Source organism: Argiope bruennichi, chromosome 11, assembly GCF_947563725.1.
Source record: "Argiope bruennichi chromosome 11, qqArgBrue1.1, whole genome shotgun sequence".
NCBI classification, from domain to species: Eukaryota; Metazoa; Arthropoda; class Arachnida; order Araneae; family Araneidae; genus Argiope; species Argiope bruennichi.
In genome coordinates this window covers 24050161-24073467 of record NC_079161.1, presented here as the reverse complement: position 1 = coordinate 24073467, position 23307 = coordinate 24050161, and the positions used below count along the sequence as shown (strand labels likewise).

The following is a 23307-nucleotide window of genomic DNA, read 5'->3' as shown; positions in this document are numbered from 1 at the left end:
TCTTGTCTATTCTAAAAACATCATATTTCTATATATTTGATCGATATTTTATGTTTCTAAACGACTCTTAGCGATAATCTATATAGTTTTATTATTTTATGTTCTATTATACAAAATATACAGGATGTAGCGAAAGGTCATTCACAAACTTGAAAGATAAGTCAAAGAAACCGCAACATGTTTGTAAATATAAGTAAAACTGATTATTATCTTCTTTTTTGCAAAATATACAGGATGTCGCAAAAGGCAATTTGCAAACTTAAAAGACAGATCAGATATGCAGAAATAAAACTTTTAGTTAAAACAAATCACATTGTATAAAAGAACGTAATATCAATATTTTTGCTTTTACAAACAGCATATTTCGGTGTATATGCCTTATCTTTCAAATTTGGGAATGACCTTTCGCCACATCCTCTTACTTTATACAAGACAACGTAATAATCAATTTTGTCTGTTTTGGCGAAACGTCAGGTATATGTATATTTGAACTATATTTTAAGTTTCCTAACGACCCTTAGCTACTTCTGTATACTGTGATTTTTACGTTAACTTATATAAAGCATGCAGGATGTAGGAAAAGATCGTTCACAAACTTGAAAAATAAGTCAAATATACAGAAATGACGGTTGTAAATATAAGTAAAACTGTCCTTTTTACAAAATATACAGGATGTCAGAAAGTAATTTAAAAACTTAAAAGGTCAGATATACAGAAAAAATAATTATAATAAGAACAAATTAGATTGATTTCTCTTATACAATTTTTTTTCTTTTTTTATATTTACAAAAGTCATATCACAAAACATGCCATATCTTTCAAATGAGAGAATGATCTGTTGCGACATCCTGTATACTTTGCATAAGCGAACGTAATAATCGATCTTATTTATTCTTACTCAGCATCACGTTTCTGTGTACCTGATCCATCTTTCAAATTTGTAAACAACCTTCCTCTATAACCTCAATACTTTGTATAAGAAAATGTAATAATCAGTCTTGTCTATTCTTACAAATGTCATGTTTTTTTTGTATGTCTGACTTATCTTTCAAATGAGAGAATGATCTGTTGCGACATCCTGCATACTTTATATAAGAGAAAGTATTAATCAATTTTGTCTATTCTGACTACACGTCATGTTTCTATGTATCTGACCTGTATTTTAAATTTCTAAACGACACTTAGCGATATTCTGTAAACTTTAATTATTACGTTCTCGTATATAAAGTATGCAGGATGTGGCATAAGGTCTTTAACAAACTTGAAAGATAAGTCAGATATACCGAAACATGACGTTTGTAAATATAAGTAAAACTGATTATCTTCTTTTTCACAAAATATACAGGATGTCACAAAAGGTCATTTACAAACTGAAAAGATAGGTCAGATGTACAAAAATATGAATTTCAGTAAGGGCAAATGAAGTTGATTATTACGTTTTGTTATGCAATCTTTTTTTTCATTTTTACAAATGGCTTGTTTCGGGATATGACCTATCTTTCAAATTTGTGAATGCTATTTCGCGACATCCCGTATACTTTGCATAAGAGAACGTAATAATCTATCTTATTTATTCTTACTGAACATCATGTTTCTGTATACGTGACCTATAAGTTTCTTAACGACCCATAGCGACTTCCTGTATACTGTGATTATTAGTTCGTTTATGCTATGTATGCAGAATGTAGTGAAAGGCCGTTCACAAACTTGAAAGATAAGTCAGATATGCAAAAATGACATTTGTAGAAATAAGTAAAACTGATTATTACCTTCTCTTTTACAAAATATACAGGATGTCGCAAAAGGTCATTTATAAATTTGAAAGATAGGTCATATTGAGTTACACAAAAAAGTATTGGAACATTTGGCGTAAATCACTGCAAAGCTATTTATAAAACTATTTATCACATTAAAATAAAAACAAAATAAATCAAGAAATATTTTAACATTTGGTGTACAGTTTGCAAGGAAAATTTAATTGGTAATTTAGAATTATAATTTTACCTAGCTTTTCAAATATAATTCAAAGATAAATACCAGTCAAAAAAGTATTGGGACACTTTTAAAATAAGAAACGCAACAAATATATAGCACATCAATAAAATTGAATTTACTACCACTTTTTTTAGACTGTAATTTTAAACTTAAAAATTTCAACAAATAAGATTACTTAGAGAAAAAAAGTGGAGAAAAGATAGAACAAGAAAGAAAAGACAAAGATATATTGGTTGATATGTGAAATCTTGTAAAAAAATCACTGGGAAAATGGAAAATCAGTTCCCTGTATGGGACATATCTTGAAATTGAGCATATCTACTTTTTTTTACATTATTCAAGGTTCAAGTAAAATAATGTTGAAAACAAAGATCAGGGCTTCCAAGAACATTTAATGAGCGTGAAAGGTGGATTGGGAAGAAAGTTTACTTTAATCCAAAAACTAGTGAAATAAAATTGACTCTGGATTGTAAAAGTAAGTTCGGAAAATCTGTAAATCCTGAAACTGTCAGAAATATTTTAAGAAAACATAAATATCGTGGCAGAGTACCTCAAAGAAAGCTAATAGACAAGCTAGGTTGGCATTTTCTAAAAGTATGTAAAGCAACCAAAAGAGTTTGGGGAAAATGTAATTTTTGTTCATGAAAACAAATAAAACACTTTGCAAAAAGTTTGGCGGAAATTAAATACAGCAATGTCAAAAATTTGCTGCCTACTGTCAAATGTGGAGGTGGCAATCAAATAGTCTGGGGTTGCATGGTAAGCACTGTTGCCTGGGACTTGCATTTTATTGATGGAACAATTAATTAGTCTATTCTCAAGCGAAATTTAAAGCAAAGTGCGAGCAAGCTGGGAATCTCAAGACATTTTAAGATAGACCAAGATAATGACCTGAAACATATTTATAAGTTATGCTTATCTTTACAAGTTATGGGTCCTCTATCACTGTCCTAGTGTTATTAAAACTCTTGCACAAAGTCCAGACCTTAATTCCATTGAGCATGTGTAGAATTATTTGCAGCAAAAACTGTATGAACATCACATTTCTAACAAGTGGGATTTAAGACAAAAATTTAGTCAAAGAGTGGGCCAAAATCGATGCATCATTTTTCAAAAAAAATGGTCCAATCCATGCCAAATAGACTAAGAGAGGTAATAAAAAGCAGGGGTGCCCAACTAGATATTTACTTTCGAGTTTGTATTGTTTTTCTTAATTTTTTGGGAAGTGTCCCAATATTTTTGAGCACGTGTTTTTACTTTATTTCTTTTATTTTTAATTATATCAATGATTGCATTAATATAAAAATTTTGTTTCAATTATTATGATTTGTATATATCAAAATAATATTTTCTTCTTTGTTTTGGTTTCATTTGTATATTTAAGTAAAATATTATGATAAAATCTGTGAATTTGTAGTGCGTCCCAATACTTTTTTGATAGACTGTATACAGAAACATGAATTTTTGTAAGAACAAATGAAATTGTTTTTTACGTTCTCTTATGTAATCTTTTTTTACTTTCACAAACTACATGTATATCTGACCTACCTTTCAAATTTGTGAATGCATTTCGCGACATTTCGTATATTTTCTATAAGAGAAACGTAATAATCAGTCTTAATTATTCTTACTGAACATCATGTTTCTGTGTATCGAATCCATCATTCACATTTCTAACCAACCTTTACCGACATCCTGTCAGAGCCGGCCTTCTCTATAAAGGGGCCCGGGTGCAAGAAGCGACTGAGGGCCCTAATTTTTTTTTGTGAGGAAAAAAAAAAGTATGAACTTTAATATATATTATTAATACATGTTTATTTAATGCGTGATTTTGTTTTTGCTAGTACATCAACTTACTTCAGAAAAATTACAATTTTTTGTTTTTTCTTGTTCGATATAGCAAGTGCATTTAAGCATTATGAACAAACACATGCTTGGCCGAAGGTCAATCTTTATTGATTTAAATTTGCTGAAAGAACGCTCCGCACTTGCTGTAGTAACTGTCAACGTAAAGAAAACTTTTAACACAGTTAATACATGTAGAAATAACTCATTATAATTATTATTTAATATGCATTGGAATATGTCTTGTGCGTTATTTACATTTCCTTCATTCAAAATCAATTCCTGTAGCAAACAAAATTTCCTGGATTGGATTTTCATCTACATCTTTGTTATAAAACTTTACGAAGTTTTTGAAACATTTCTCTAATTCATGTTTTTCTAAAGTTTTTATGTTAGTGATAAATTTGAAATCATAAGTAATATTTGGTATGCTTAAAATCTGTCTTCTATTTGCACAATAACATTATCAATTATAGTCTTAAAAAATAATACCTAAATTCCTCTACCGGTTTTTTTACAACTTCGTCTTCTGCTAATTCGGAATGTAATCTTTCCCTTTTTCGAATTCGTTTTTCAGGAAAATATTATGAAATATTCAAATTACGTGCTAGAATTTTTGCTTCGTCTAAAAATGTGTTAAATTTTATTCTTAAATTTTAGATTTCAGTTTTAATTTTATTGACTAAATTGAAAGCAAAGCCTAGAACAACTATTTCTGCTTTAAATAGTTTATTGATAGTGTTAATTTTGGACAATATTGCAAACCATACTATTAAACATAAAATAAATGGAATTTCTTGTGTTGCATCCAATAAGCTTTTAGCTTCGAATATCGTTACATACATCAATAAATTCTTCTAGGGCATTATAAGTTTGTTCAAACTGTGTTATACACTGCTTTAGGCGAATCTATTTTGGCTTCCCAAAGAGTGTCAAGTAAAGGTTTAAATGTTTTTGTAGAATTTCCCATCTTTTTGTAGATGCAGAAAATAGACAATATAAGCGTAGCAATATCCCCCAAATTTTTTTTACAGTATATACTGCGGAAAAAAAGCACCACAAATTAATAAATTAAAAGAGTGTGATAGGCAAGGCACATAAATTGCATGCGGGTTTAGAGAAAGTATTCTTGTCTGTACACCTTTATATTTCCCTTTCATGTTGCTACCGTTGTCGTATGCTTGCCCTCTACAATTCATATCTAAATCAAGCTTACTTAAACTTTTCAATAAAGTTTTTGTTCATATGATCCATTAGCACAGGATCGTATTTACTTAATAATTCCATTAAACATAAAAAACTCTATTATTAGGCGTACCTGTTATTTCGTGGGTTCCTCGAAGTGGAAGATTATTACACGCTAAAAATAGAATCACGTCTACAATTCTTTGAAATAGTAATTTGAGTCGTGTCGTTTCCTTACTTATATTAACTTGATTTTTTTTTATCAATAGTCGAACATAAATTGAGTCGTTTTAGTAATTCTTTCCAAGAAATAAACGAATTAAAATGAAAATTAGAACGCGCATGATCTTGGATTACAGCTGACAGATTTCTCCACTTATTATAGCCACCTATAAATCGTGTAGTTTTGTCATTTCCTCTTCTTTTAGAAAACAGTATATGACAAAAACAAAATACGGAGTCTTGCGCCTTTGCGAAGTTAGGTTTCACCATTAGGAATTTTTTTTTTAAAGTACTACGTAGTGGAAAATGATCAGCATTTTTTAGCAAAAGCGCCTTTGTATTGCACAGGTCCGATTTTAACACAAAACATTCTAAATTTATCAATTATTATAATACTTGGCCGTAAACCAGGATCATTTATACTCTCTTGATCATATTTGTTATTGCCATTTTCGTCATTATTTTCTGATTCGGTCATATTTGTATAAACACATGGTTCTTCAACAAATTTCACCGTTTCAACATTTTCTTTGCAACACTTTCTTTTTTGTACTTTGCGCCGAACTTTTTTCCTGAGTTGAAGTTTGAATTATAACTTCTGAAGTCGAAGCAATTTCTTTGCTAGAATTACTTCATAGCAAAGAAAACAGATCTACTTGTGACTTCTTGAAGTTTATATTTTTTCTTTTCCTTTTTTTTTTTTTTTTTTTTTTTTTTGACACCCAGAGGGATATTTCTTTGGCATGGGCATGGTTATATCTATCAGTATTAAGCAGTTTATTGAATGAATTATCAAATTACTAAATGCTATAATATACGCTATTACCTAGTAGGGGAGGTAAGTGACTGTAAATCTACTTACCTGATATTAACAATATTTTGAACACTTGCACTAGACTATAATATATACAGTAAACTTCGTATATTTCCAAATCCGTCGACTGCTCTATTTAAACGTCTTCTCATTCCAGTCGCTGCCGGTGTAGTAGTAATGTAATGTGCATTGCTAAGAGTTGATGGTTTAATTTATCTTCGTTTAACTTTTTGTTTGAACAACTTAATATAAACCAACATACACAGATACACACATAAAAATATTACATTAGATGTAGAAAAAAGTAAATAGCTGATGATTTACAAGTCCATTTGAATCCAGCTTCAGCCTCGACTTCTGGCCGCCGCTTGCGCCCAGAAGTCGCGGCACTCTGTCTTAACATGTCTGAAGGGGATTTCCTTATTCATAAATGACCCCCCCCCTTTTATAGGTATCACTGCTATCATTGCCTAATAACAGCGTCAGTCGACGCTCAGCCAGCCACGTGGAAACAAACTTGTATACTTTTAGTACGTGTAAACGCTATTGTTGTTCAGAACGCTATTTTAATTCTTAATCACAAAGGGGGCCCCGGTGCATAGCACCCGCCGTACCCCCCAGATGGCCGGTCCTGCATCCTGCATACTTTGATTATTGCCTTTTCTGATACATCCTTGTCTATCCTTACTACATGTTATTTTTTGTATATCTGACTTATCTTTCAAGTTTGTGAACAATCTTTCGCGACCTCCTGTATACTTTGTATAAGTGAACGTAATAATTCAATCTGATGCATTTTCTTATACATTACTGTCTATTCTTACTAAATGTTATTTTTTGTATATCTGACTTATCTTTCAAGTTCGTGAACAGTCTTTCGCGACCTCCTGTATACTTTGTATAGGTGAACGTAATAATTCAATCTGATGTATTTTTACAACACTGATAAAACTCATGTCCTTAATTAAGAAATTCATATACGATGCGGGAGACTCGTAAATTATTTCCACTAATACGAGCGCACAACTGAGCAAAAATTGTACTAAGTCGTTCCACCGCTGCATCTAATTCACTTGACATAAATATGCAAATACCAGCGCGCAAACTACCCAACCAGCGGCGGGGACTGTGGAATTGGCTTGGCAGTCACGCACGTTTTCACTCAAGAGAGAAAAAGCAGAGCCGCTTTTTACGTTTTATTTATCGCTTCATTTCTCCGCCATTCGTAGGTTCATAAAAATACAACCATAAAAATGGAAAATTTACAATAAAAACAGATTATTTAGCGTGTAGAACAAGACCTCGACTCAAAGACAGCCACAGAATAATAAAATGCGAATGCCGAGCTTCGTTTTTATTGGGTTCTATTTCAAAAAGGATCAAGGCCGATTGTTGTTTTGTTATCTCTGGGTTTCGAGGTGAATTTATCTTTTCACTCTGAGCGATAAATTCGCCAATTTGGGCCGAAGCGCGTTGAATTTTGATGATGTTTGAGCGGTTCATGTTTTTTGTAATTTTCTTTATTTTGATTTGTTTTCTTTTTGACAAACACAAGGGGATTTTTTTTTCCTTGCTTTCTTTTCCTTAATTTGTTGAAGATATATGACTTCCTTATAAAAAAAACAAAGAAGAAAAAAAATTTTTTTTTTCCTTTGAATGCGTCCATTTCGATTATAGAAATAAAAAAAATTGTGTTAGCGCCTGCCTAAATAAATCTTTGCCTAGTATCTTATTCTATTTATTTTCGAATTTTTTTTTTTTTTTTTGTCGTATACATGAAATAAGAAGCTTCGTAAATCTCCACGTTTTAGACTCTCCTGATTTCGCAAATAAAATAAAATAAATCTTGGAATAAAGTTCTGTTTGTCTATGAATGATTAAAAAATGTGACAAATTTGACGGATGAATTTTGGTATACATTTTATTCTTATCGATATAGATATACATCATATTGTAGTTGAAATCCATCAGATATTTTTAGATTTTATATTCAGATTTAACACAAATTCTCCAGTGTTAAAAACACATTTTTAAAACGAAATCATAATTTTAAATGCTTTATTTAAAACCTTGCATCTATACAATTTAAAAACTGTTTTTACTTTATGTCTGCGATAGTTAAAACTGAAATTAAAAGTGTTTGAATTGAACAACTAAGAACTGTAAATGTAACTACAAAGTTACAGTTACTACGGTAATTCGCCTATGTTAAAAACTCTTTTTATTTATTTATTTTGGCAGAAGGCACAATTTTTTAATGCTTTATTAGAAAGTCTTTATATTTTCAAAACGTTTTTGCTTTATCTGTACGATAATTAGACTAAACAACTAAATAGAACTGTAAACAATTATTAAATAAGCATTTTTTATTGGTTTCACTTGTATTTTGTATTTTGTTTAATTTACCATATATAAAACATTATTTTAGTAATATTTTGGCATGAATTTCCTCGTTTTTGGTGTGATTTTTGCAAATATAATAATTCTGAATCACTGAATTCCCGTTGTTGCTGTTGTAATTTCTAATAATAAACTAACGGAATTATTTAAATGATACTTATGATAAATATTAATTGATAAAATATTTCCAGGTTGATTAGTCTGCATTTTCAAGTTAAATGAGAGAAAAAAAAACATTGAAATATTCCAATGTAAGCTGCATGACTAGTTAAAACAACCACAATAACAACTCATTATAAAAATAAAAGGCAAAGAAAAGAAATTTTAGAATCAAAAATTTGAAAAACCAAATTGAAATATGCTCGAAAAAGAAAATAATAATAAAAAAAAGGCTAAAAAAATCTCCCCTTTCTTTTCTTTTCATTAAAAATTAATCCGTTGCAGTCAGATGTCTCCTCTCGGGTACCATTCGATACCGTGTATCATTTTGACGCTTTATTTATTTTTTAAAAATCTGATTGTTAAAAATTAAAAAAAGATAGAGTAGTAAAAAGATACAGATACATTTTTTAAGAAAATTCAAATTAAAACAATTATATATATTTATTTTTCGGAGCAATGAACAAGTCCTTGTATAAGGCGGATAATTATGCATTGAATTTCTTTTCAGAAGCAAAGGGTTATTAGCTACACTAAGCATTGTTTTTCTCGAAATCTCGTGGCTTTTCCATAAATTTTCATTTTTCAAATTCGTTTATTACGAAATATCTATTGTTTATTACGAAATATCTATAGTAGGGTTTATACAGAAACCGACTTTTTGAAAAACCGGTTTTCAAATTCCATATTTCCAAAAAACCCGGTTTTAGCCGGTTTTCGAATTTTTGTCAAAAAAATAGAATAGGGAAAAATATTTTCTCTAAGTTATATAAAATAACAAAAAACGAAATCAATATCAAATTTAATAAAATTAAAGATTACATATGCATATTATTTACACAAAATAACAAAAACTGAAACAAAAATTTTGAATAATATTTATATTGTTTTTACTAATTTTAATTTCACCTAGAAAATAGGATTTTAAAAAACATAAAATATCGACTGAACGATGACTAAGTTTTAAAGTTAAGTCTAATTTTGGACACAACATTGCCTGAAATTGAAAATACTCGTTCACTAACTATTAAGTTTGGTTTTGTAATTTTCATGGCATCAAATAACAAATCTAATCTTTTGGTTCTTTTATTCGTTGCCTCAAATAATGAAAATTCAGCTTTCAGTGTCTTTGGATTTGCAAGTTTTTCTTCAGGGTCTTCAAAAAATTTATGAATTGATTTTTCCATGGCTTCTTTATAAAAAGCATTACTCTGACGAGTAGTTTCTTCGATTTCTCTTCATCAGAATCTGTTTCTACATAAGAATTTGGAAATATTCTAGACAATATCTTTCCTGATAATAATCTGATCTGATCTAATAATCTGGTAACTTAATAATTTCGGTTTTTGAAACTGAAGAAAGTACACTTGATTTCTTCGCTGAACTAGAAGTGTGCGAATACAGCAAAAAAGTCGCTAATTCTATTTTCTTGAATTCGTTCTTCTAAAGCATTCACATTTTTTAGTTCATTTAACAGAAATACAAATATATCTACACTTGTTAATAAATTCGCATCTCGTCGCCTTAAGGCGCCAGCTGTTAGACAAATCGGTCCCAACCGATTTTTTTTTTTTTTTTTTTTTAATAAAGAATTGGAATATCTAGATATTCCGGAAAACCGGTTTTCTTACTTTAAAAACCGGTTTTCGAATGTGACAAATTTTCTTTAAAAAACCGGTTTTTCAAAACCGGATTTGAAAAACCGTCAAACCCTAATTGCTGGTGAAAATATCAGTCTGCAATTTGGCATACATTTTGCTTAGAATACTATCTGGGGATTGAACTAAACTATATGTGCAATGAGAAAATATTCTAAGATTTCTTAACATTTAAACTTTGAAAAAAGGCAATTTCAAAAGAAAGAGAAAATTAATTTCATTCTGAATTTTTTATAATTTGTGAGAGCTCTGAGTTACAGCTAAACTTTTGTTTCCTTTCCCAACAAGTATACAACGAATATACGTATGTATATACTTTTCTTTTCGCCGGAGAATATTCCCGAATGTCTAGGATTCCCTGTCAGTTGAATGGATATACGTGAAAGGATTTATCAAGAAATAAGGTTTAAGTTTACGCAGAGTGCATAAAATAATAACTACACGCAATACAATAATGAGAAAGGGAGTGTTCGGTGGGGCGTATGAGACCAAGAATTTTGATGAAATTAATGCTTCTTGGAGAAGGGCTTGATTGAAGAACGAGACAAAAATTTATTCAGGGCTGGAGAAAAATCCGGATATTTGTTTTTGATCGAAAGTAATTAAAAAATATCTAATTTCATGCCAAAAACGTTTTTCCAAATATTAGAAAAATATTTAAATCACGCTACTTTTCTTCGATATACCAAGTTTTTTGCACAAATTTCATCTGGAAAATGGGGATAGAAATTGCTTCAAATATCGTAAAAAAGTGCCTTCGAACGTAATTGGATATCTTAAACCCTAAACTGTTTTATTTTCTTTACTATCTAATAAGATGACACCTTCTATTTTGGGAATATTTTCTTATTCTGATTCAAATGGAAATCCATTGAATACTTATCTATCTTTTCGAAGTAATTTTAGTATTATAATCGTTATGAATGGTTTATTTTTTGCTTACAACTGTCAAATAATCGATGCACGTATGGCACTCGGTCAAACCAGTTAAGCGGTTAATTTATAAATTAAAAATTTATCACAGAACATTAAAAAAGTAAAATGAACTCGAATCAAAAATATACAAAATGAGGTGATAATAAATTTCGTCATGCAGATCTATTAGAAGCATCTGAAGTGAATTAACTATTGTAAACAATTCCCTATTCGATTAACTTTATCAATGACTATAAATAAAGTCCAGGACCAAACTTTTGAAAATTTCCATAGATTTGTCGAAACCAATTTTAAGCCACAGACAGTAGTGCGTCGATTTTTCAAAGGTAAAATCTCTTGAGATTAGAAATAATAATAATTAAAAAAAAACTTAAATTTTTAATGAGTGAGAATAGAATAAAATGGAAAAATAAAAAGAATGAATCCCGTCTAAAGACTTTATTAGAAGTTTCTTTCAAGTAAAGCGTTTTTTCTGTGAGACCAGATTTTCATTAAAGAAGTGACCCTTTTTAAACTGAAAATCCCAAATTGAGGTTTTTGAAAGATAAAATTAGTATATGTATAATAAAAAACAGTGGACTGAACTATTAAAAATTCATGTAAATGCAGTTATAGATTTAGTAAAGTAAGACTTTCTTTAGTTCTTTTATTAAATCTGCAATTATGTTTACATGCATTTCTTAATGGTTCAATCTGTTTTTGTATTTTACTAATTTTATCTTTCAAAAATCTCAATTTCTTGGGATTTTTGGGTCACGAGAATTCTTTGGGGAATTTGGGTCACGAATCAATTTCTAAAAAAAAAAAAAAAAAAAAAAAAAAATCCCCCACAGAAAATAATGTCAGGCCCCTCATAGAGCGGGGGGGGGGGAACCCCTGCTTGAACCTTTAATAAAATCTATAGACGGCATTCACAATTTTCCTTTACTTTTCCATTTTATGCTGTTCCAATGATCTATAAATATATTTCTAGTTTGAATAATTAAATTTTTGAGTTTTAAATGTAGCAATATTAGCCTACTCAAAATAAAACGTATCTTCCTCTTAAACTTCGGGTTTTTTTCCCCCTTCTTATAAAATATTTTCTCAGTAGATTAGTTTCCTAAAAATTAGTTTTAGCTTTAATAGTTTTGTATATTCTTTGAGATTGTCATTGTTATATCTCCTATCTCTGAAATATTCAATTCGTGCATAGAAAAGCTTAATAAACTCTAAATTATAAAAATATAATTATATGTGTATTTTTAATTATTGGTGGTTATATTTTTTGAATTTCAAAATGTTTTCTGATAACTTTTGTGAATAAGGGAAAGTTTGATTGACAAGAACCCCTGGAATAATCTTTAGGAACAGAAAAATGCCCGGATAATTTTTAATAATCTGTTGAAAATGGTATTGATGGAATTTTTGTTTCAGGTCTTTAAAAGCATTAACAGAGCATTTCCCACTAAAGTGGTTTCACAAATTGTCGTCCAGTAACATCAATGCAATGTGTCTCGCGGAATGTGCGAACTTCTGTCAATTCTAGGTTTAATATTTTCATTGCGTCTATTACTTGTGTTGAATCTATGCAATCTGGTTATTTGCTATTTTCGGAGTAACCTTTAATAAGCAAAAAATCATCATATTTTCTTGTTTTGGAGTATTAATAAGTGCATATACAATTTGAAGAATAGTTATAATTTTAACAACAAAAATAGCATTTGTTTATCTGATATATAATGAAATATTTTTTAAAAAAATGATCGTTTCATTCTATATTTATTTTTTCGTTTGGAGTAAGAATTTTCATTTAATTGTTTTTACAATTCAATTGTTGCTTTATCGTATACATAGAGAAAGCGTTGTAATTGTAAAAAAATTTATTTAAATTCGAGATGTTGAAAAAGTCTTGCAACTTTTTAGATCTCCCAGAGACAGAATTTTTTTTTTTTTTTTTTTTTTTTTTTTGAATTGTGCTCGTCTGTTTTTCAATACGATAAGTATGCTCGTCTGTTTTTCAATACGATAACTAAACAACGCTTTGAGTTAGATGGCTGACTTTCGGTATATAGTTTTTACACCTAATTTGAACATTTTTACAAATTTTTGCATGAAATGCATTCAGATGAAAACTGTTCGTTCGGCTGTTCGAATATAATTTAACGCAATAATTATAAAATGAAAAAAGATAGGTGAATGTAATTTTGGTAAACAAATTTAATATTCTAAAATTTAAATACATTCAGATTAGGAATCATATCCATCAAGAGATGTACTTTCACAAGGATGTACACGTGATAACGCATAAACACAATGACTTACATATATAAAATTTGGCATGCGATTTTATTGCTACAGTTGTTTTTCTGTGCCAAATTTTAGTTCCGTTCGATCCAACACTAGACGCTGAAAATACGCATTCGATTAGTTTAGTTTTATTAACGTCCCGTTTGAAGCAACACTAGGGCTATTTTGGGACGGACCTCGTCATTTTGAACCGCGGTCAGATGACGAGGACGACACCTGAGCTGGCACCCCCCTCTCCACACCACACCACACCACACCACACCAGCGGGAGGACGTTTGGTCAGGACGGATTTAACGTGCAACAGACCCCCTTACACGACGGTTCTTTGGTGGAATCGGGTCTCGAACCTGAAACCCTACGGCTCACAAGCCGAGACCTTACCACCAGGCCACCCCGGCCCTCAGTATATGAGAAAGTATATGAGATTAGATCACTCCCTTGGTTTATGCTTTTTATCTCTCCTTAACGGCTATTTAATCTGACAGAATCTCGTATTTCCTGGATAAATAATTTATTATATGAAAATTTTGTTTCTTAACCCCCAAAATTTAAAACTAAATAATGAATAATACAGAAGTACTTTTATATTACTGGACTAGTCACCTTTGACGAAAGTGATTCGCGAAAAATTCTGTTTAATTAAAATGAAATGTCTTGGATATTATTTGCTAATCATGGTTTCAGGCAAAAGTGATTTAAGGTTTAATTTGTATTAGAAATTTTAACTATCTTTTTTTCGAAAATTAACACCCATTCTATATTATGAAATGGAACAACTACTTTAATAAAATCTGGTTATACGACGACATAACCACAGGAAAATTGTTATTGTTCGTATCATCCACCTTCGCTTCGTCTGTCTATATTTTCTTTTTCTTTACGCAAAATGCGTAAGAGATTTCAACATTAAAATAGAAATTGAATTATGAAATACAGTCTCATAGTTGGCTTTCGGATTACTAAGTACTTTAGAATAGTACATATAATTAACCAGTATAACAATCTTATACGTAATACACCAGAGGGCTTTGTTTATAAATCATGAGCGCACGTGTGAGATGAAATAAAATAAGAAAACAAAGAATAGCAAAAAACAAGCCGCATCGTCCTTTTCTTTATCTTTCAACAACAGAAGAAAATGACACGATACATAATGTTCTGGCGCTTGTGCATTAAATGCGTACCTGCGAAGAATCTAAGGGAATGCGCGCTAATAAGATTTTTCGTAATTATTTTTCGCTATTGTCATGCGTTTAAAAATCCAGACGTACAATTACTAGAAGTTTGTGAGTAAATTTTGGAGAAGACTATTTTCCCACGATTTCTTTCGTTTTTTACCAATAATTTTTAACTTTCTTTCGTTTTCGATATCTTTTGTTTTAAAATAAATCATTCGAACATGTTTGCATTACTGTTAAAACATGCTTCCCTATATTTTAAATAGTTAAAAATCTATCGAATGCTACAGATAAAGGAATGGCCATCAGTAAGTTATCAGAATGCTAATGATGAAGGAATTTTCTATGAAGTAGAATTTGAATTTTGTTTGAATTCGAAATTGGTGCGGTGCTTCTATGTATTTCTTAATATGAAAGTAAGCCTATTCTTTTACCTCTTTTGTTTCGGGGAAATGAAAGCCACCTGGCAAGTATGTACGTGAAAGCACGGAGATTTTCTGTATCTGAAAACAGATAATATTGGGTTGACAACTTAATGATTGCGGATTTTAAATGAGAAGGAAAATTCAAAATTTTTGCTTAAAAAAATAATTTTATTCAGTTAGGCATCGTCCGTCTTTGTCGATGACCTTTTGCTGCCTTTCAAGCAGTGTCATAATTCCATGTTTATAAATCTTCTAATTTTTGCAAATAAAAAACCCGAATTAAATGTGATTTTACATCATGAGTGTCATTAAAAATTTTACCATTTAAGGAGTTCTGCATGGAACGAAATAAATAATTATCTGAAGACCCAAGGTCAGGCTATATGGTAGATGTAACAACACATCTCGACATAGTTCCAATAATTTTTTGGCGATTGACCAGAGATGTGCGGGGCTTTGCATTATCATATTGGAAAACAACATCTTTGATTTGCCAATACTACCCGCTTTTCTTGAACTGCGTCGCTCAGTTTGGTGAGTTGTTGAATGTAACGTTTGAATTAATCGTTTGGTTTCTTGGTAAAAGTTCAAAGAGCAAAATTCCTTTATAATCCCACTAAACTGACAAAATAATCTTTTTTTTTTTTTTTTTTTTTATGAATCTCAGCTTTTGGTATCGTCTGGGCTGGTTTATCTTCGATCCATTACATTTTCTCATTTACCTTGATATAAACTATCCATTTGTCACCAGTAATTTGCCGTTTCAGAGATAGATAAAATTCGTTGTTTTAAAAGCGAATCGCAGATGGTATTGCGTTGCATCAAATGAATTTTCTTAAACTTATGAGGGATCTATAAATCGAGTTTCTTTATGTAGTCCAGCTGTTCTAATATTTTTTAATGCATGCGTGCAATACACCGAGCTTTTCTGCAATCTCACGTGTTGTGCTATACAGTATGAATAGCGGCCAGATCTTTGCTCATTTTTTAGTGAAAAATCACCGGAACGAAATTTGGCAAACCAGTTTCGACAGTGCCTTTCTTTTAATGCTTCATGCCCATATACGTCACATAACTTCTTGTGTGCTTGGGATGGTTTCTTCCCTTTTCGGAAATAATACAATAAAACATGTCTGAAATGCGCATCTTGTTCTTTATATTTAAATTGGGATAAAAGCGAAACTAAATAACTAATGGATACAATTTTTTTTACTAAATTAAAGATGAAAGTCCAAACAATACAAAAACAATATGAATTGGATGCTTTGAACAGGTTTACAAAACAAAAGAATATGCTAAAACTATCAATTGACGAACTTCACAATGCCACCCCAATAGTAAAGTATTCCCTTTCCGGCTTTCTCTTAGTAGAGTAACGAAGGAGACAGCTCCGAGAGCAGTCTTTCATTGGCTGATAATATTACTGATTCATGTGTAAAAGGTCCAGGCCTGGGAATGTAATGTACAAAATTCTACGAATTTCCTATCATATAATCATATCAAGTTCGTCATCGCGTGTACCTCTTGGCAACGAAAAATGAGGTACGAAGAAATGAAATGAGTGCCGAGTTGAAGGATAGCCTCTTGATCGATATGCGAGGACGCTACTTGGCTTCTCAAAAAGAAGCCGAAATAAATGGCCTGCTGTCATCACTCTTGGAAACAAGCTCATCTAATTTTTTTAATAGCTCAAAATTTATTGAATGTTATGGAAAAAGGAATCGTTATCGATAAGTTATAAGAATGCTAATGGTAGAGAAATTTTCCGTGGAGAAAAAAAAAAAAAAAAAAAAAAAAAAAAACCTGATTGAGTTCCTCAGCCATAACCATTGTAATGATTTCGTCAATCTTTATTTCGTATTAGCTGATATATCCGGCATTGCTCGAGTTAAAATCTTTTCATCGCATTGTTTTTAATACAAAAACTTATTTTACAAAAGATATTATAATATACAAATCCCCTTTTTAAGACTATATTGAAATAAAAAAGAAATTTCTGAAAGTAGTGATAGAATAATTTGGTCTTAACGTTGCCCAGAAAAGACGTACCTGTCTACAAACTGCCTTATTTCAAAATCCGGTGCGTTAAATTTTCTTAATAATTAATAACAAGTAATATAAAAAATTTTAATTCAATTCCTACTTAGGTCAACAAAGAAAAATTTTATTTGTTTCTTTTTATTAAATAATTATCAAAAAAAAACTATTAGGTATAAAAAAATTATTGATTTTCGCAAGAATTAAACTCGCATTCTTCACCTTCACGTGAAATTTTTTTGAAATCCTTGCATTTTACCGATTGAGCTACTGCCTGTTGATTTCAAGCTTCATTACAAACTGCTAAAAACTCTATTTAAAGTATTAAAAATTAATTTAATTAATTAATTAATATTTGAAAAAAAAACTGTATAAACATCAAGTGTCATCCACTACAAGTTTAAAAAAATGTATTTGAACTTGAATAGATGAATGAAAAGTATTTTATAAACGATTGAAAATTTGAACAAGATATATAAATATATATATAGGGGCAGTGTGAACTAATAGTAGGAATTGAAAAAAGGACAAAAAAATTGCGCAAAAGTGAAAATTGTATCATTGAAAAGGTAAAATTATTAATTTTATGAAGGTAAAAAACTTTTTTGAAGTTACTGTGAAGTTAATAATATTTCTTGTTAAGGCAACAGTTAATAAAGAAGTTAATATTTCATGTAAAAGCAACATATTAATTTTTTACATCTGGTAGCGTTTGCTATCAGCGAATGTCCAGTCTATTTCCACGCAAATGTTCAACATTTCTTGCCTCCGTTTCAGCGAATTCACTTATGCTTGCTTTAAGAATTGTTAAACCATTATATTAGCAATGGAACCAAATAAAAACACGGGGAAAAGATATTATTAAAATAAAACAAATTTAAAAGATAAATTGTGGCAGACTAGTTCGAGCTTAAACTTAATTTTATGCGTTTAATTTTTTAATAACAATTGCAAGATATATTATTAAAAAATGAAATAGTAGAAATTTGATTTTTAAGATATTAAAACATTTCTCCTAAGATTATTTGCTTCAAAGTTACTGCAGAAAAGCAGCAACATTTCGGTTCATTTCTTAATAATTGAATATTTGCTTAACTTTTGCACTTTGAAAAGTTGTCAGTACTCTTTCTCTTATAAATAAATGTGCAATATCTGGCTCAAATCAATTCACTCGTTTAGGAGATGTGATACACACACACACACACACACACACACACACACACACACACACACACACAAGGATTTTTATATTAAATTAATGATTATATTAATGATTTTGTATTAAACTCGCGTCTGAAGGTTTCATACCTGGCTCCTCTTCATCCAATTCGAAAAATATCGGAGAATGATAGAGACTGCAACCTCAACGATTGGAGCGATTTCGACAATTTTATTCGGTAATAAATCTCTCAAATTGGCCAACGTAGATAACGAATCGGAACGCTCTAAATTTATTGTGTAGTATGAAATAAACTACAATTAACTGTTTTTTTTTGTGAAGTATGATTTATGGAACTTTTTCATTGCAATGAGCTATTGTTTATCAAAATTGGTTCATGTGTCTAAATTAGAGCTATTAATATGGTTGGTGAAAAACTGGTGGCCGAAGGCGGCAAGTCAAAATATTATTACGTTCGCAAGCATAACTTAAAACGTCTTTGTAATCGGTAGAATTGTTATAAATAATCTCTTATGTTTTGGTGGAGGTATAAAACGAAATCTTATAAATAAGAATTTAATATTGTAAAAAACGATTTCGTTGTCTCTTCGTGTAGAAAGGCTTTCATGAGATTTTGTACCGAAATGCAAAAATTTTGATTTTGAAATCTATATGTTATGGTGACAGTTTAAAAGATGAGAATAGTTTAAGAATTTCATGTGTTATTTATTTTATGAATTAAAATAGTGAGTAATTCTTCGAATTTAGGTCTTGTCACCCAATCAGAACACTAAATAAATCCATACGATAAACTGTTAATCATATCTTTTTTTTTTAAACAAAAAGATAAAAATATCTCAAATTATTTCTCCGCTTTTGTTTATATAATTTGTGTCAATAATAAATTAATTTTTGGGAAAATATGTTAAATGTTTAAAAAAAGCTTTTCACAGTAACATTAACACAGTAACACAGCTAATTTAGAATGGGTTTTTCAATATTTAAATTAAATTATAAGTTTTAAAAAAAAATCTTTTTTTTACATTGTTTGCATTTTTATTCAATAATTTCTAAGCATATTATTGCACTGGAAAGATGTTGGAAAGGGGGAAAACGTTACCATTAAACCTTACACCATCACTAAAATACGCAATGCACGTGCGAGCGCGCTTTTCAATTATAATCTTATTTCCGTTCAATTCTTTTCTAATTTTAATGAACTGTAAAATATTTTTAACTGTACTTAACAAGATTAATCTTCATTGTTTTAATAATTAGATTTATACTTACGTATACCAAAGCTATTTTAAATACAATTGTTTTTGTGCATATGCTGCTGTTGCCAAATAACCAGTAGTTTTGCCACTAGGATATGAGCATCTGATTCGAATTAGTTATATGATTAGATGACTCCCTTCTTTGCTATCCCTTAACTACAGCAAAGAATGTATCTTTTAATTAGATACATCCTTTATCGTCTCGTTAGATATTCACACGTATTTGTGAATCAAATGCGAATTACACGGCAATCAACATGTTAAAAGTAAATTTTCAAAAAAAGATATATATAAATCAATAACAGAACATTTATTAAGTTTCAATTTCTTAAATCAGATTATTCGAATCCATTTTATATTTGTTCCTTTAGGTGCATTGAAATATGTTCGTATAAATAAATTTAAAAAGAAATCAAAGTTTAAAATGATTTTTCATCATTAGATAACATTTTTTACTGATCCAATTAAAATCATATATAACTCAAGCAATTATTACTATAAAAAGAAATGTTTAATCCAGTTTGGTCTTAATTATAATCCGAGAAAGGAGGGAGAAAAAAAGTTTTGCCGTGACCAGGATTCGAACCTGGGTTATTGCGGCCACAACGCAATGTACTAACCACTATACGATCACGGCCCGGGAACCAGAGCGTGAGATAAGGAAGAGTTGAAAGTAGAATCTTATTCTATTTTAAGGTGTTCGTCTAGGTTCGGAGAGAATTTTCAACAAAAAAAAAAAAGTCTGTTTTATTAATATAAAGATAAAATAATGAATAAAAGCGAAATTATTTAAATATATCTGCATCTTCTGACTAAAAGGCATATTTTGATGTAAATTTTAGCATTTATTTACAAAAACTAAGATTGTTCTGGAGAAAAAAGTTGTTACAGTTTTCCATTTTCTTTGTAACATTACATGTGTAACATATCTTAGAGTGCAACTATTATCTAAGAATTATATTCGGAAATAAAATTTTTCTGTGTAATATACGAAATTTTGCAGCTTTTGTCAACAATATTTACATTAAAGAATCATAAATCCATTTCTAGAGTATTCAACATGAAATCCATAGTTCATCATATTTTGCATGACATTACATAAGAGCTCTAATAATAAATTTCACTAAGATATTTTGATTTTTTTTTTTTGAGATATGACAATACGCGTTCAGTAGAACTGTGAAAAAAAATCGTTCTTCAAAAAATGCATTTAAAGTTTTTAAATGCTTATAAATAAGCATTAATAGTTTACTATAACTTGGTTTTTACTTGACATAGAGACAAAATAAAGATATTACTAGAAACAGAAACATAGCTATTTTTTGGAAACCGCAAATTTAATATGTAAAAATGAATTTTTGTTTGTTCGTATTTCATGCGCTGACGTACCATTCATCCATAAAACTTTGCCAACTTATTGCTTTCACTTGCAAAAAGGTTATATGCATATTTAACTTATTACTTTGAACGTAGAAAATCCATGTTTTTTCACATGGTCAGTTGTATGTTAGACAATCTAGAATCGGACAGCTATGAAATTTGTTTTTACTGAAGACGGATAAACGAAAAGTATAGTCTGCCCTAAAGTATACTTGAATGTAAAATAGAACAAATATATTTTATACTTCTCCTTTATGTATCATTTAGTTTCAGTGAATGTATTCATTGTCGGCAAGAAAATAAATATCATTCTTTGTATCATTTCTAATTAAACTAAATACCTATTTCAAACGATATTTCTAAAATTACTTCTGCGGCAGCAACCCATCGGATACCAGCTAGTAAATAAATAAAAATGCGTATTTTCACCTAAATTTATGTTTTCATCTGGGTTTTTTTCCCGTTTCGTAAGTTGTTTACACATAAATAAAAATCTTGGACATTTAAATTAAATCCATGATGAACCTAAAGCCACATTTCTTCCAGTCAGGGTAAATTTAAAAAAAAGAAGTGAAAAAAACTATGTGATATCGTATCAGCCCTCTTTTAATTTGTCAAACTTCAGATACTTTTCCCGAGAAAAGCAGCAAAATAACCACTTGCCGTGACCAGGATTCGAACCTGGGTTATTGCGGCCACAACGCAATGTACTAACCACTATACGATCACGGCCCGGGAACCAGAGCGTGAGATAAGGAAGAGTTAAAACTTGAATACTTACTGTATACAGGAAAAGGTAGGGTTGTGTTAGTAGAAAAGCATTTTTAGATCGCCTGTTTCTAATTCAGTGTTCAACTGCATTATGTAAGATCATAGTGAAGAGTATTGGTAAAAAAAACTAACCGTTAATCAACTGAAATGCAATTCTGTAATTAATTCAAATGTTTAAATTAATTCAGACAGACATAAATTTTTGTATCAATAAAATGTGTTCATATATTACTAGATAATTTAAGGTAACTGTTCAATTTGAAATGGATAAAATATAATGCCATATTTAACGTATAAAAATGTGAAATAAAACGAACGTTTAATTAAAAATAAATGACGATTTTTTTAATAACGCAATCTTTTTGAAATTGAGGATTTTAATTTTCTAATTACACGCGAAATATTTAATCTTTTCTTTTCTCGGTTAAGATTTGTTTCGATTGAAATTTTGGTAATATTTTTACGAATTTAAAAGGAAGTGTTGCATTCCTAATTTATTTAATCATAGTTTTAAAAATTAAATGAGAAAACTTTAATCTGAAAACAAAAGCATTTAATCTTGTATTTTCCTCTTTAATTTTTATATCAATTGAAGGTTTATTTATGTTTAAAAGGAAGTAATCCATCTTTAGTCCAATATTTTAATTTACTGAATAGCAGTCTTTGAAATCTACAGTGTTATTAGATTCAATAACATTTTTTGTATTCTTTTTATTAAGTGCATTTACAAGCTATAATATTATTTAAAATCAAAGAATTTTAGTGATGAACGCCATTTTTACCTTTTCATTTCATTTATTTATCTGGATCTGAAATAAGTAAGTCTTGAAAATTAATTTTCGAGTATCTTTATCATTCAAGCTGCCTGAAAAACGTTCAATTGTTTCAATTTTCTTTACTTTATTAATTTCGCTATCAAATATTTAAATCATTTAATGTATTGAAATATTTTCTAAAAAATCTTTTACCCTGTAAATATCATATTTCAGTTTTGATGCTGTGTTTCTGTAAAATTAATTAAATTTGTAATTTTTTTTTTCATAAAATCGTTTGCACTGTAACTGTAATATGTTAAAAAAATATAAATTCAATTGCTATAAAAGAGAACTTTTTTGAAAATTATTCATAAGATCTTTTACTCTGTAACTATCGTCTGTTCCATCTATAATTTTTTATGTCTGTAAAATGAATTAATTTGAATTTTTTTTATTTTTTTATCGTTTGCTATTTAGATGTCGTTTGTTAAAATTATAGACTTTGTTCCTGTAAAATAAATTAATTTGAAATTACAAAGATTTATTGGCAATTGTTTGTTACTTTCGTATAAAATCGGATTTTTTCTTTTCCGATTTCTAGTATTTTTCCACAAAAAGAGTGTGCCAAGAATTTGTGGTCAAAAACACAAAAATAGCTTTGTGCATATAATATATAACGGTTTTCGATTCAACTCTTAAATGAGCTCTTCAAAAATTCATCTTTCTCTTTTATGCATTTTTTTTTTAATTTGATGCATGCAAGATTTATGTAATGATCACATATCAAATATCACATTACAAGCTGTATTTCTAAGACATCA

The 23307-nt window shown here is 29.6% G+C and overlaps 2 non-coding genes across 2 annotated transcripts; both read right to left on the bottom strand.

The window, feature by feature from the left end:
- Positions 1-20145: 20145 nt before the first annotated feature.
- On the bottom strand, positions 20146-20217 carry Trnah-gug (transfer RNA histidin (anticodon GUG)). The gene has a single exon. It is a non-coding gene; the product is annotated as a tRNA-His (tRNA).
- Positions 20218-21620: 1403 nt separating this feature from the next.
- On the bottom strand, positions 21621-21692 carry Trnah-gug (transfer RNA histidin (anticodon GUG)). Its single transcript has one exon. It is a non-coding gene; the product is annotated as a tRNA-His (tRNA).
- Positions 21693-23307: the final 1615 nt, after the last annotated feature.